This window comes from Penicillium canescens (genome assembly GCF_028828765.1).
Source record: "Penicillium canescens strain IBT 15451 chromosome Unknown utg000010l_segment0_segment0, whole genome shotgun sequence".
In the NCBI taxonomy this organism is placed as follows: domain Eukaryota; kingdom Fungi; phylum Ascomycota; class Eurotiomycetes; order Eurotiales; family Aspergillaceae; genus Penicillium; species Penicillium canescens.
In genome coordinates this window covers 60,598-76,274 of record NW_026703972.1, presented here as the reverse complement: position 1 = coordinate 76,274, position 15,677 = coordinate 60,598, and positions in this window count along the sequence as shown.

Below are 15,677 nucleotides of genomic sequence, written 5' to 3'. Positions count from 1 at the left end.
CTGAATTCCACATATACAGCACTTCAGTAAGGCTCTCGTACGTGGCTGTAAAGGTTCCGGAGCCGGTATTGCCTCACGGGAGACCTGTGCTAAAACTGCATGCTCCGGCTGCGCTATTAATGCAGAAAGCCGAGAGGCCTTCTTCGGAAATTATCTGCCTTGTAGATCTGATCTAGTCCTTCTTCGCTTCTTCGTCTCGTTTTTAGCGCGTAATTCGCTTACTTCTTTCCCGAGTAAAGCTGCCGATTGCATTGTAATTTGACACGCTTTAGGAACCTGATTTATCGCGGAATTAAGCGGGCTTGGTGGGCTTTTTGAGCGCTACTTTAGTAATGCTTTAATCGAGGATGCTTGCTTTTGTAAATGTACATAGTTCGAAGGCGTTTTCGGCGACCACGTTGCGATTGTTTTATGGGCGACGCGGCCGTTCCCGCTCCCCGCATCTCCAGCCATGAAGATAGTTAGGGGCGAGGTGATTCGGCCATCTTTCTTGTATATGGATAATTTACCCGGATATCACCACTGCGAGACCACAGTATCTTAACAAAGAAAACAGACACTTCCGCTGCAAGCCGGTTGTCTCAGGCCACCAGCAGGCAACCTCATACAAGTCGAACTGCATGATGGATGTGGAGGCCATGGTGCTTAGCCGACGGGTTAGTGAGGGGATAAGGACCAGTCAAGCCAATTAGAAGCTGCTCCTGCTCTTCGTATACAAGCTTTACTATCCCAAAGTAAAAGACAGCTGTCAATCTAGCCGGAATCCGTCGCTGCTCCAACCCTGGTCACATCTGTGCATATCCCCTCAATGCCGCAGATGCAGCCATGACCATGCACAAATTATTCATTCCAACAGCAGCGTCGTTGAGATAGCAATCCCACAAGAAAGATGCTATGCTCAAAACGATAATAGTGGTAGAATAGCAGACTCAGAGACAAATTTCCTTTTCCGGGGTTGGGCAATGACCCCACTGGAACTGATATCAGTGAATAATCACAATTGACAGGGGCCGCGGAGGCGTAGAAGAAGCATCAGTTAGTCCGAAGCTAGGTAAGTTCTCCAATCTTCCAATCAACTCCCACCAATCCCGGGGTTATATAGCTGTGCTTCCCCTCACTCAAATGAGCGAACGAACATTTCACTCCCCCTTGGTTCCTGATTCGGGACTCCTATACACACCCCAACAGAATGTTGCTCAAATCGGTGGTGACATCCGCACTTCTGGCCCTGTCATTGGGCTCGGAGGTCGTAGATGCTTCCAAGCATGGTAAATACGGACAGAAGGCACGCGTGCCTCAGGAAAGGGCTAAACGAGCCATTGAGGCTCGAAGCGAGGAGAAATCACACCCGAAGAAAGACTTTCGCTTTCTGAGCAAGAAAACTAAGCGTGGGTGTTAAGCTGCTCCGATTATAACACCAGGATAAGAGCTAATGGATTGATAGCTTACTTGGTGGACTCCCTACCCGATGTTCCCTTTGATCTCGGCGAGATGTACTCTGGTTTGGTGCCAATTGATAAACATAACGAGTCTCGAGCGCTGTTTTTCATCTTCCAGCCTACTATCAACGAGCCTGTTGACGAAGTCACCATCTGGCTTAACGGTGGTCCTGGATGTAGTTCCATGATGAGTTTCTTGCAGGAGACTGGTCGATTCTTGTGGCAGCCAGGCACTTCTGCGCCGGTGGAGAACCCGTATGCTTGGGTTAACTTGACCAATGTGCTGTGGTGAGTATTGTATCTCACTTGGATCCAAATTGAGAAATTGCTTGCTAACATTGTGAAGGGTTGATCAACCTGTTGGAACGGGATACTCAATTGGTACCCCAACTGCCAATTCCCAAGAGGAGACTGCGCAGGACTTTATCAAATTCTTCAAGAATTTCCAGGATCTTTTCGGGATTAAAAACTCCAAGATCTATGTCACTGGAGAGAGTTACGCCGGAAGATATGTGCCCTATATCTCCGCTGCGATGCTGGATGAGAAGGACAAAGAGTACTTTGACCTTGACGGTATGTGGTGATGAGACAAAATATTGAAACTAGTCTGACAGTTTCTAGGTGCATTGGCATACGATCCATGTATTGGACAATTCGACTACGTGCAAGAAGAGATCCCTGTTGTACCCTTCGTCCAGCAAAACGCCAATCTATTCAACTTTAACGAATCCTTCATGGCAGAGCTCGAGAAAAAGCACAAGTCCTGCGGATACGAGGATTTCATCGACAAATACCTCACCTTTCCACCACCCGAAACGCAACCCCCAATGTTTTTCAACTATACCACAGACGCCGACTGTGACCTCTTCGACCTCGTCTACTACGAAGTCTTCCACAACAACCCTTGCTTCGACCTGTACGAGATCAACCTAATGTGCCCCCTCCTCTGGGACGTCATCGGCTTCCCAGCAGCAGGATCAACAGTCTACTTTGACCGCGCAGACGTCAAAGCAGCCCTCCACGCACCCAACGTCACCTGGGCCGAGTGCTCCGCCGAAGCCGTATTCGTAGACGGAAACGCCGGCCCCGAACAAGAAGGCGATATTTCCGCAAATCCAATCGAGCACGTCCTACCGCAGGTCATCGAAGCCACAAACCGCGTTCTAATTGCTAATGGTGACTTCGACATGGTCATCATCACCAACGGCACGCTCATGGCTATCCAGAACATGACCTGGAATGGTCATCTCGGTTTCCAGGAGAAGCCGTCTACGCCTATTGACATCAAGATCCCGGATTTGCTGTATGCTGATGTCTTTGCTGAAAACAATGCTTCGGATCTAGATGGGCCTCAGGGTATCATGGGTGTTCAGCACTATGAGCGTGGTCTTATGTGGGTTGAGACTTATCAGTCTGGTCATATGCAGCCGCAGTACCAGCCCCGTGCGGCTTATCGACACCTTGAGTGGCTGCTTAGACGTACTGATGAGATCTAAGTGTGAAACTAAATAGAGCTATTGTGAGCATGTACCTGTGGATTGAGGAGGGTTATAGAACGGGTTCTAGTATGTAATGTTATGTATACAAATAAAAAATGAAATACATATGCATATTTGTATTTCCAAGACAGACCGCAACTTATCAAGGGATGGCCGATCGATGTTATCATTGCATTACCGCAGAAATCGCCACGGTATTCCCACGTGGTAACTTACATGTATTGACTGAACATGCATCAAGGGTAGGTTATTCTGTATTACCTCGGAAATCATTGATTGCTTTCCTACTTTCCATATAAATGTTCAATCACAACAATGATCGATTAAACTATTGTTGAGTGATGTCACAGCCACCGGGGCTGGCCTGCCGCTTTGATTATAACGTTTACCCTCTCGGCAATAATGCGGAGATCAATAGTAATTATGGAATGTGATTTGTGCCAGCTACGTTATCAGTTTCTCCTCCTTGAAGTTCTCCTGACTAGGAGTTTGAGCTTATCCCCTGCCTATTCCCAGAGTGGATCCCTATATGAGATAAAGCCCAGGGCAATAGATTCTTCGACTGTACCACAATCAACAGACGGTGTCAGTGGTACAGAGTGCTCTAATAAGCTGAAGCATAGGTCACACTTGAGTCATTTCCCATCATATCCGGCCATGCCCAAGTTCAGTCTCAGTGGAGATGTATACGTACTGTATGGGGATTTGACGATGGGAACAAACACGGCCGAATTGGCATGATAAGGGAAGGCGCTCTTTAGCATGGGGCATATCAAATACCATCATAACAGATAGATTCGTCTTCCTTTGCCTCCCCAGACTTGATACCTTCGTTGAATGCACAGGATCGTTTCAATTTGCTTTTGGCTGTAACAGCTATAATACATTGTAGATATTTGCTTCTTGGTCAAGACTGTGGAAGGATAATGTACGCGCTACCATAAGGTTCATTTTTCTCCCGGCTAACATCATGCAGAGAAAATGGCCATTTCATAGAGATGAAGATGAAGGCGTTGATGTTCCATGTTGCAGCAACTCGCCCCGATATTATCAGTCTCTGCAGCAAATTAGAACATGCTATCAGATATTTCCTGATATATAATCAGTTGTCAGCGCGTCCCACTTTGGACGACGTTCGAGAAATTATTGGGATTCACAATTAAATGACAGCGATCGTAGATTGACAGGGATGGACAGGTTGAAAGATTGCGCTCTTTTCTTCGAATGCATATTCAAGTCGTATGGAATGACTTGGCACATTTAGTTTCGCTTGGTCGGATTTTTGAGTTATCCGCAATAGAACATGAGTTAGTTGGCCGCTTTACCTGTGTCTCGATTTGGGCGTAATATTTGAGTCGACATTCCACTGCCAAAAGTCAGACTTGCCTCATCGCTAATATGATGCAGTGCTTACGGTACGAGCCCGGTCTAAAGTAAAATGAATTAGAGCAATACATCATACCACTCACTGCATAGTGTCTTATGAAGAATAAGGAGGTCCAGGCAACTCGGCAATTCAGAGAAAGACAAATGGAGAAAGAGTACGGTGAAGAACAAAGTATCAACATGGAAACAACTGTTTCTTGGGAATTGCCTCCGCTTTGTACGTACCGTCAGTTATAGATCTGAAACTAATGTAAATAGCTTCGAGGAATATACGTGAAAGGTGCCCCGTCCGTACTTTATCGCGGTTCGGAACTACCGATTGAATTTTGTAGTTCAGGCTGGATACTGTGCGCCCATTGGTCGGACACTTTGTTGGCGGTTCAGAATCGCGATTCTGGAAGAACTTGCCGAGCCGCGATTCCTGTTTGTATTAAACCATACGATCTCCTTCTAGGAGTTTCCATCGTCCGAGAAGGGCGGTAACTTCCCCAAGGACGGAAGCAGTGTTTCTAGTATTTTATAATTAGCTGCATCGAAACGCCAGAGAAGAGGAACAGGAATGTGAACTCCGACTTTAACCTAAAGGACGTACACGTGGTATCAGCTACCGAAAGGGTGCAACCAGCTAGCTAGTATTTCTACCGACTTTACACGGTGCGTCCATCGATGGAGCGGCCCTTTTGCGGTTTAAAACACCGACTTCGAAGAAAGCTATTTCGAACAGCCACCTGGCGAAGCTACATTTTCATGCCACCAAAACACTACTTAAAGGAGCAGGATATTCTTCGCCATCATGATTTCAAATGAGATTCAGACAATGAACTCCATTCCGAAACAGCACTCTAGAGCGAGTCTTAGGGCCGGGAAGGATTGTGAGAAGTGGGTTGATGTAAGCGCCCGGATATCCATGTTCAAGGCTCAACTATAGTGCAAGAGATGCGTCTTACTGACAAGGTAATATATACTGAGGTTTAGAACAAACTGCTCTGTATCCAGTGCATCCTAAGATGGGCTACATTTTTCCATCCTTTCAAAACATCCCACGCAGCTGCTTTACTCCGGATAGCGCGCATCCTGAGGCGGGCCACAGGTTTCTGTCTGTGTGCTCCCGATCCCAAGACTGACCACGAGTTCCCTCCTTCCGTAGGGCCAAGCTCATCGTAGGACAGCCACGATTACCTCTCTCTCCAAGCCATCGCAGGTCGGGCCGTTTCTCGCGATCGAACTCATCGTAGGACGGGCCACGATTTCCCCTTTCCCCTCTCAAAACACGCAGCTTCGCTACTCCGGATAGCGTGCATCCTAGGACAGGCCATGGAAACCATACGCTAGTCATACACGAATCTGGCGCCTCGCTATTCGGTAGCACGGGACCTAAGCGATTTCCAAAAGATTAGTTGGGAGGAGACAAAGCTAAGCTGCTAAGAAAGGGGGTCGGTCACGCCCACAGGAAATTTACACAATGCAGTCAAAAGTGGAATTTCAGGTAAGCTGATACTGAGCGTCTCAATGGAGTGGCTGCCCTGTTTACCTTCCTGGATATCGACAATCCAAGGGTGGTATGGTGGTTGTCTTACGGCAGCCCCATTCTTCACAAGATAACCCAAAAGGGGTTTTGGAGGGTAAACGCAATTGTTTGTCTGTGAAAGCAGTATCCGAACTAATCCACGCGACGAGCAATTCAAGACTCGGCTTTGATGACATCAGCGTTTTTGACGCGATACCATTCCTAGACGAAGAGGTTGCTGAAAGGGGCATAAAATTGGAAAGGCACAGGACGTGTTCGTCGACATGATCAGAGCTAAACAGCCACAAATCGTGACATCCTGCTTCTGAACAGAGACAGATAACAATACTGTCAAGAATCTACGCCGTAACAAGATAGGGTACTCCTTTGAATCTGACCCGCAAGCATCAAGGCTAGCTGAATCGGGGCTATTGCTTACTCACGTAAATGCGCTCCATCCCAGTTACGCAATCAACTACTATCCAGAGTTCAGCTGCTTTACGCGTCTACTTGTCTTGGAGTTTGTGAAGGCCTTTGCTCTGTGGCAGGGGAATTGGACCGGTGAGAGCTGGATGGCTCAATTGAGATATGAATGTCATAAGCAAGCAGAGAAGCTCAGAGAAGGTATGCATACTACTCCGGTATTTGAATAGATTATTAACAAATCTTACCTTAACGTATTTCACATGCGAGCCGCCCACCCAAGCGAGCCGCCCACCCCAAAACACCATAGTAAATGCGATAAATTACAGCTTTATATCTCAACAACCATGGCCTATGAGTATTTTCCTTCTTAACAGAATGTTTTTCAGGTGATATCTAGCCTCTTTATGGAGATTGGAGAGCTTGTATGACTTCGTGATTGAGAGATATATACTTATAGCTCATAGCAGTGTAATTTTCAGTAATTTTTGAAATGAGGATAATATGGCTTTTTGATTTCCTTGAAATTGAAGCACAGTGCTAATACGTCTTATCAATAGCTATCGGTAAGCAATGAAATATAATTAAGACGTGGCTGTTGAGATATAAGCGTAGAATATATCGCATTTACTATGGTGTTTTGGGGTGGACGGCTCGCATATGAAATACGTTAGTTGAGGGCGTTCACCATCCTTGGAAAGCACATTGTGTGAAAGGGCAATGGAAAGATCCTCTTGAAGCTTTGGAAGCAAGTTTTAAAGAGTGCTTTTTTGGTGAGCACGGCTTTAGCAAAGGCGGCAAATATAGAACCTAGTCCTAAGCTGATATCTTCATCACAGCATGCGACGCGCTCGTCTCGAAAAATTCGGCGCCCAGAAGAGCAGCCTGGGGGAGGAGGGAAGAGGGAGGGGGCGCAGCAGAAGGGTAAAGGACGGCCAGGCAAATCGAAAGCGTCTAGTATTGGATATGCGCCGCGTCGGTTAGAGCGATTACGAGCCCAGTGATTTGTGGCCTCAGGGGTGATTCTTTTGCTCGTATATTGGATGCAGTTCAAGAGGTTGATTGTAGACTTTATCTCGGAAGCATTTCTGGCTTAGCAATGATACTAATTCCTAACTATCGTTTACTTTGAATGGCTACGAACAGTAACTTGCATTCTGACGGCATTCAAGGATACATATTACGGAATGAGGCGATTGCATCGAGTCAGGTCACGTAGTAACAATAGCCTTAGACCCTTCTATGAAGCTCTCCCTTACCCATTCATTCCTGGCTTCGGGGCAGAAAAGAATAACTTCCATCCCTCCTGGAAGGAGCACGAGCATGAGAGGTTACCCACCTTCTTTTCTCTTTCAATGATCAAACCGGTCTTGTTTCCAACATGCGACAGAGTTAGATGGGTCGCATTTCCCCGGTCCAAGGCTTTGGCATCATGAACACTGAGAGAGCGCAAGGACGTAGCGTTAAATCGTAGAAAGCTCTCCATGAACGCTATCTCCATATACATTGAGCACAGTGATAGCTCGCGTAAATTCAGACTTACGCGACACAGTAGTGCCAAAGCCATCTCACTTTCGACAAGCCGCAGGCAGGGGGCGTATCCAACCAGCTCAGTGAGAGGAGTCGTCAAAGAGTCCCAATGGAAGCTCTGCCATGGAGAATCATTGCGAGGTTCGAGACAGGTGAGCTGAATGACCTTTAAAGTCAATTTGCGACGCTTGAGGGCAGCCAATAGTAGCTGAATATGGTGCTCATAAGACCTCGCTTGTGTCATAATAAACATCTCGTGGTAATACCTCTCCCAGTCCTCGTGGCCCTTGGTGTCACGAAATACCAATACCAATTCCTTCAAGTTAAAGAGGAGATTAAAAGCAAGGTTCATCAAAGTTGAATCTCTTCCTGTTTCTATGATCTCTTGTTGCTCAGCACATGTCCGTCGTATCGTCTTATAAACGCGTGTGTATGAAGGGTAATCGCCTGGGATGTATTCCAGTTCGTCCCAGTTCTCAAGACCGTACATGTCATCGTAACCTTCGCATACATCGACATAATCGTCAGGAGTGAGGATCTCCTTTTTGAAAACATCATAATTTCGTATCTCTAGCTCAAGATTAGTCTTTGCTTCCATAGATGATTCGTCCCGGGATCCCTACCAGGATTCAGCAACATTGGGGCGACGTATTCAAAGGAGACGATATATCGATGCAAGTTTGATTCCAGAATACTTTCCAACAAGTCGAATCCCTTATTCGAAAATTCAATGCTGATTTTGCAAAACAGGACGGGTAAGCAGACGTCTCTCATTCGCCTGCTGGTGAGTGAAAGCTGTTTGATTTCTCGATTGTCAAGACACTTCACAATGCTGAAGAGGACTTCGGTAGGCAGTAGCTCCATACTATTGAATCCAATGAATCTCGGCCGTACCAGATTATTCCAAACGGGTAAGGAGGTGATGCTAGGGATGTAAACAAATTGGGCTCCGTGGCCTTTATATAGGTAAGTACATCGTGGTCGATGATTGGCTTCCAAGGAGATGACTAATCATGCTGTTCTCAATCGGACGCTTACCTCAGTTTCCTCAGACCATATCACATGATCCAATAATTCTGCCGGATTTTTGGCACGCTAAACCTAATCGGATTGCTTGCTGCCATATGGTCTGAGCGCTGAACGCGTCTCCTACATACTATCTCGCGGCAATTTTTGTCAACATCCCTATTTCACCTCGGGTACGCCTTCATATGCTAGGTATTGGCGTATCTCATGGTTGTTATTTGTTTTCTCTCATAGAATCCACGAAAAATCGACCGCTATGTCTCGAAAACGCGCGTATCAATCACCTCCACCCGGGATGCGCGGCCCCAATGCGCAACCAAATGTGCCTCATCAACTGCAACAAGACGGAGACGTTCATGGAACTGTGGATGGCAGGCCACAGCGCGAAATTTATCCCCAATTGCAAGTTCAGGACTAACCAGAACATGGGTATACTTGGCCTCCTTGACTTCTTCGAGTAGCTCTGCGGAAGTGGTATCAGCATTGAGGAAACAGGGTCTGCCACCAAGATTTCTGATATATTCAGTTTGCTCAATACCAATCTGATTTAGTGGAAGCACAACGAGTGTGATTGCCTTCTCGAGGAGAAGAGAAACTGCTTGTAAGAGCATACTCTTTCCAAATGATGTCTTTGCTATAAGAATCATATCTTTGCGGAGAAAGACAAGGTGATGGAGTGCTTCCCTCTGACCATTCCGAGGGGGAAAGGTATAGAGGCTTTTTATTGCGGCAATGATGGCAGCATGCTGTTCTTTCTCCTCTCTCTCTTGGGCATCGAGGATGATCTCTCGTGCCTTAACCAGTGATGATGACAATTGAGCTGCGCTGTTTGAACTTAACCATTTATCCAAGGTTGTTTGCGCATTGCCTAGTGCTCTAGCACTGGACGGGTTCCGTGGACTAGGACGCCGTTCGGAGGAAGGAGTAATTCGGACTTTTCGACGGGCCATTGGTGGAAAAGCCAATGGTTACGCTTAATGTTTCACTTTCCACTTAACTAAGCCCTAGGCCAGAGGTTAGCATGATTAGGGCCGGAAAAGCGCAAGGGGACCCATTGGGTTGTCCGTTGACAACAAAGAGCCGGTGAAGTTAGGTACCATTATTGTACCTTGATTTTGTGAATTTGGGAATAATTTTAATACCAGAGATAGCGCTCCTCAGTATCTAGAGGACATCGTCGCCCGATATTTGATATGTTCGTTGGTTGCTGAGAAAAGAGCAGAAAAGTAGATTTTTTCGCGTCAAATCGCCGCGAGATTTTCCACGCTCCCTAATAAATGATCTTAGGCGTTAGGTACCGTAATTTTACCTTAATTCTGTGGAATTGGGAACATGTCTTATACCAACGGATAGCGCTTCTCAATTTCTAGAGGACATCGTCGCCCAAATTTTGATAATTGCGTTTGTTGTTGAGAAAACGTGGAATATGTGGATTTTCTTGGATCGAAAATACCGCGACAGTATGTGCGCCATAACATTCAGCGCTCAGACTTACCTCAGTTACCTCAGCCGCCCCCAAAAAGGCGGTGAATTTGGCCATCCACCGCCTGCTGTTTCCAGCGATGCTGACACACCTTTTTTGGGGAACGTCTGAGCTGGGAATTTGGTGGTACCATACAAGTTTCCGGGGTTTTTGCCCGTGTTTATATGGCGAAGTTTCCAGGCGCGTCTTTCAATATTTCCAAGTTTCTCGCGCACCCACGCGAATATTAAGAATCGGGCGACGATGTCTTCTGCATCTTTCTGAGCTGAACCCATTGACACCAAAATTGTATGTATAACTGGAAAGGTGGGTGAGAAATATGTCCTTAAAATACCCGAAGGAACCCTTTCTTAAGCTGTCAAAGCCATTATATGCCCCAAGTATTCCGCCAAAACCTCCATGAAGCATATATTGACATATTTTAATGTATAGTGGCTACATCTGATCCACAATATTAACTCTATCGCGTGAGAATTGACTCCAAACCCGCCTCACGATGCCAGATCGACGCCCATCACGACGGAAGCCTCCTCGGAAATATAACGCGAAACTGAACGACCCCGGAAATGGACAGACACAGTTGGATAACTGGTTGGCCTCTGAGAATAATCGACCTTCTTCAAAGGCTGGAGAGCCTATTGAATTGGGAGTGGAGTACGAGAATGAGGGCGCAACTGTCTTGCTGGAGAAACAACAAGTTGAGAAGAATTCAGTTCTTCAAGCGCAGAAACTGATTCGCGATGCGTCTGAGAAGCGTAAGGATGAACAGGACCAAGCCATCAGACAAGCAATTCGAGAGCTGTATCCCTATTATCCACGTGCGGGTCAGTTGCAAGCATTGAGACAATTGATCTACCTGAGAAAGGACCTTATCCTGATTGCGAAGACGTCATTTGGGAAGAGTATGATATTGCAAGCAGTGTCACTCTTGCTTGATAAGTCTATCACCCTTGTTGTGCTTCCATTGAATCAAATTGGCGTTGAGCAGACCAATTACATCGAGAACATTGGAGGGCGACCTTGTTTCCTAAACAGGGAAACATTCTCATCCGAACTTCTTGACAGGGTACAAGCGGGCAAGTTCACACATGTCCTCGTGAGTCCAGAGCTTGCAATCAGTGACAAGTTCCGTTCAACTGCTATGCATCCAGGTTTCCGAGACCGGCTGGCTCTGGTTGTTGTAGACGAAGCTCATCTTGTGGCTCAATGGGGCAAAGATTTTCGAACGGACTATGCGCGATTGCATCAATTGCGAAGTCTATTCGGCAGTGGCGTCCCCTGGTTTGCATGCTCTGCTACGCTTGATATGAATACATTGCGCGTTGTTATTGAGGGACTTGGGTTTCCAAAGGATGTTGAAATCTTGCGGACATCCGTCAATCGTCCAGAGTTGCTCATTCAAACAGCTTGGATCCCACAAGGCGCGCATAAGAAGGCAACGGCCTTGCGTTTCCTGTTTGACAATGGTCCTTGTCAGCCCATTTTACGACCGTCACGAATCCCAAAGACATTGGTATTCTTTGACTCGAAGAATGATGCATATACTGCCATGGAAAATTGTCGGTATTGGCTGCAGCATAACAAGCAACCAGATGGGGCAAGTGTTCAACATTGCAACTATACCCTCAAAGAGGCAATGGATACGGTGAAGGTCTACCATAGCGACACCGCAAAGGGAGACAAGGAAGCAATGATCAAAGAGCTTCAGAAACCCGGACCGCAATCCAAGCTTCGTGTCCTCATGACCACCGAGGCACTAGCGCTCGGAGTGGACCTCCAGGATATTGATCAAGTTGTCATGTATCGGTTCCCCAAAAACCTACAACCAGCAACGCTCTGGCAACGCGGTGGTCGGGCATCTCGCCTTGGACAGGATGGAAAGATCGTTATTCTCGTTGATCAGTGGATACAGGGGCGTATCAAGAAACGTGCCGTGAAACGCAAGATTCATACAGAAAATGATGATCTAGCGGAAGACAACCCACTGGCCGATTCAGATGATGAAGTCAAAGAAGCAAACCCTGAGAGACCACAGAAAGGTGGACGCTTAAGTCATGAAGAGCGACGTGCTGTGTTGCCTGAATTTTGGTATCTCCTTGCCAATGAGCCTACAGAATGCCTCCGGAAACGGTTCCTGGACTACTTCAATGAACCTGAAGAGTTCAGATGTAATCCTCGGCGTGACCGGTGCTGCAGCAACTGCAATCCTGAGTATCAGCTCAATGATCCAACTCGTTATCTGTATACTGAGCACGGTCCGAGGTCAGGACAGATGGACGAGATAATCATCAACCAGTTAAAATATTGGTCCAAGGAGGTCCTTTCAAGCGCTTTGAACGGAGTGAAGTTCATACCTGATTGCTCAAGCATACTGGCAGAAGAACAATATGTCCATCTTGCGATATATATTGAAAATGCCACCTATTCGGAGCGGGAATATTTCCAGGCAAAGGATCTTCAGACAATATTGGGAATATGGGCTTTGTCGAATCAGCTTGCTGAGGGTCTTGTGGATGTCTTGAAGAATGCATATCAAGCAGCCTTTATGGCCACTATTCAAACCCCTGCAAAGAGGAAGCGTGTGTCGAATGACTCTAGTCAAATGAGTGAATGCAGCAACCTCACATGGTCTTCTGCAGTCACGCCAGAAAGCACCAGTCAACCAACTCCATCTCGGAATATCTCTCCGTGGGTTGATATTAACACGCCATCCCAAGCTTTTATGGACATGCCTCCTCCTTCGGCAACTCCAGTTCCCAAACGCAAGGCCCTCGGTGTGGTATCAGGAAATGGGCGTCGCGTGATGAAGGGTGGAGAAGACCTAGGTTCTAAGGTCTGGTAGAGAATGATGAACAATCCATCTGATGCATTCCATCAATGTGTGTCAGTCACCTTATAATATAGCGTGGGAGTATTATCAATGGAATGAAGAGAAGTATAGCTAAAGCTGTCCCGGCAGCAACCTGCTATTCAGTGTCATGTGTCATTCTCTTCAATCTCATCTAGAACAGCAATAGGAGTCGATGTCATCTTGCTAAAATCAACTTCTTGTGCCCACTGTCCGTTGACGACGAGGCTATTGAAGTTCTGTACGGCTTTGAAGAGCTTTTCGCCAATTGTTTCTGTGAGTATATCACATGGTTGAAAGCCTCTTGTCCGACCATTTGGTTGCTTTTGGATGCACTTCGAGATCTGATAAGCTAGATGACGAACATCCTGGCTAGCATCCTTATTTTGGTGTCGCCCATTGCTATATTCTCCAAAGGTAGCCTCCAGAAGCTCCTTTAGATCAGTACAGTAGCTGGCTGTGAGAGCAGTTCGACGGAACATGGTAGTGATGTCCAGATTTGAGGTCCGTCGAGTCGACATGAGTGTCTTCATATGAAGATTGAAGAACTCATTCAGTCGATCAATTTCGAACCAACCGTCCTCCGCACCCCGTAGATTCACAAGTCCGTTGGCAAGAATGGCAGTCTGCAGCTCGGGATCAGCTGCTTTGGTTTGAGTGAGCCATGTCATATACAAGGAGAGGAAAGAATATCGGGTTTTCTTTGTGCCAGGGAAGAGGAGACAACATTGTGCAAAGATCCGCTGGATAATTCCAATGTCACCAAGTTTGATGGCAAGCTTCAAGGACTTGTAAGTCTCCATCTGCTGAAGGAATTTCGCATGTGCTGAGAACTCATAGTCGACTGGTTCTCCTTCTCGTTCACGAACCTTAGACTGCTGCTCTTTAAAATGGAACAGAGACTGGCGTATCTGATCCACAACGTCCAGGAATTGACCCCTTCCGAGGCTTTGAATCCAATCATCCACATCTTTAGCATCCGCGAAATTGACTGTTAATGGGACAAACTGATAGAACATGGCCGTGACGCGAGCGTCAAATGAGCGAGTAGCCACCTCTTCTTTATGGTGGAATGGACTTTTGTGTCCCTGTACGCAACCGAGACAGACCTTATTATGATGGATCGTCGATTCAACGGTAGGGTGGTCTGTCCCAGCATAGAGCTCAAAGATCATATCCAAGTAGTTCATACGCCAGTGGAACAGTCCGGGGATTGGCAATATCCAGCTGAAACGATCGAAAAGACGAGAAGCCTCCGCACGTTCTTTTTTGACGGCACGAAGGAGTGACACTGTTTTCTGATCTCCATAAACCAGTTGTAAAAGCCCATCAAGGTCTGTATCATCATCATCCCCCAGTTGCTCCAGAAAGACATTCTGAATGACCTTGTATGTCCCCTCTGTCGTGCCTTCGTTGTATAACATTGGCCCAAGGCTGTAGTGAATTGTCTTCTGCGCTTGCAGTCGTTTAACTGCTGGGAATTCAGGCCAGTCAATAAGATGGGCTCGCGGTTTCATCTGGCCTGGTTTGACGCACGCTTCCGCAGTAAATAGTTTCTCTACTGCCTCCCGATGAGTATAGCGAATGGCCTCTGCAATCCAATGGCGCTGACATTGATGGAAGATCTCATCATCCTGATTGCCTGGTGCCATGTAGATATCATGAGGACTCAGTGTAACCTCTGGATGGAACATAGATCGGAGAAGCCCTCCTGCAGGGATGGACTGACCGATACAAAGCTTGCCAGTGGTGGCGGAGATATGCTCTGATGGATCACGAATAGTTTGATGTCGAACAGTCTGGCTGTAGTCAAAGTTATCCCATGCCACAATGAGATTCCTGCGAGAAGCCTGGGCATTCTGTTTCAATTGTTTCTGTACACATCTTGGGGTAAGAAGTCAGCCAGAACATGTTATTCTCCGGTAAATGCGGTTATAGTACCTGTCCTAGTTCTGCAAGTTCCTTCCGTCTGTCCATGATAGTCTGGTATGCTGAGTTTATCCCCAGGCCAGCCAGAAAGCTAATCACACGTCGCTTGACACCCATTGCATGTAAATACAAGCCGATCAACATCGGGAAGTTGTTGCTTTTCCGTGGTGCAAAAGCGCAAGCCAGAATTGAACAGACCATCACAATGCTGCCCTGGTGGATCTTGGGTGTATCGCGATGGTTTCCTGGAGGTGTCATGATGCTAACGAGCAGTCCACAGAGCTCTGGAGCTTTCCTCTGCATCTGCGTAGCCAAGCTAGAGATGTCCATATCTTTAGGGTCCACATTGGACTGGAACTCGCCGAGTATATCTCCGTTAATCAGCCCTCGAATCTCGGTCTGTATCCGAGACACGAGATCGGATGCACCAGTGGCATATATGTCTTTTGAGACACTACCTAGCCGCTCAATAATTTCAGGTTGCCCATATATAGCGTCAGACAATTTCTGTGCTCGATACGATGTCGAATATCCATTTTTTTTGACTGGTTGTGCATGCACCATGTGGTAAAGAAGATCCTTGATTGTCCACCGGTGCTTATCATTA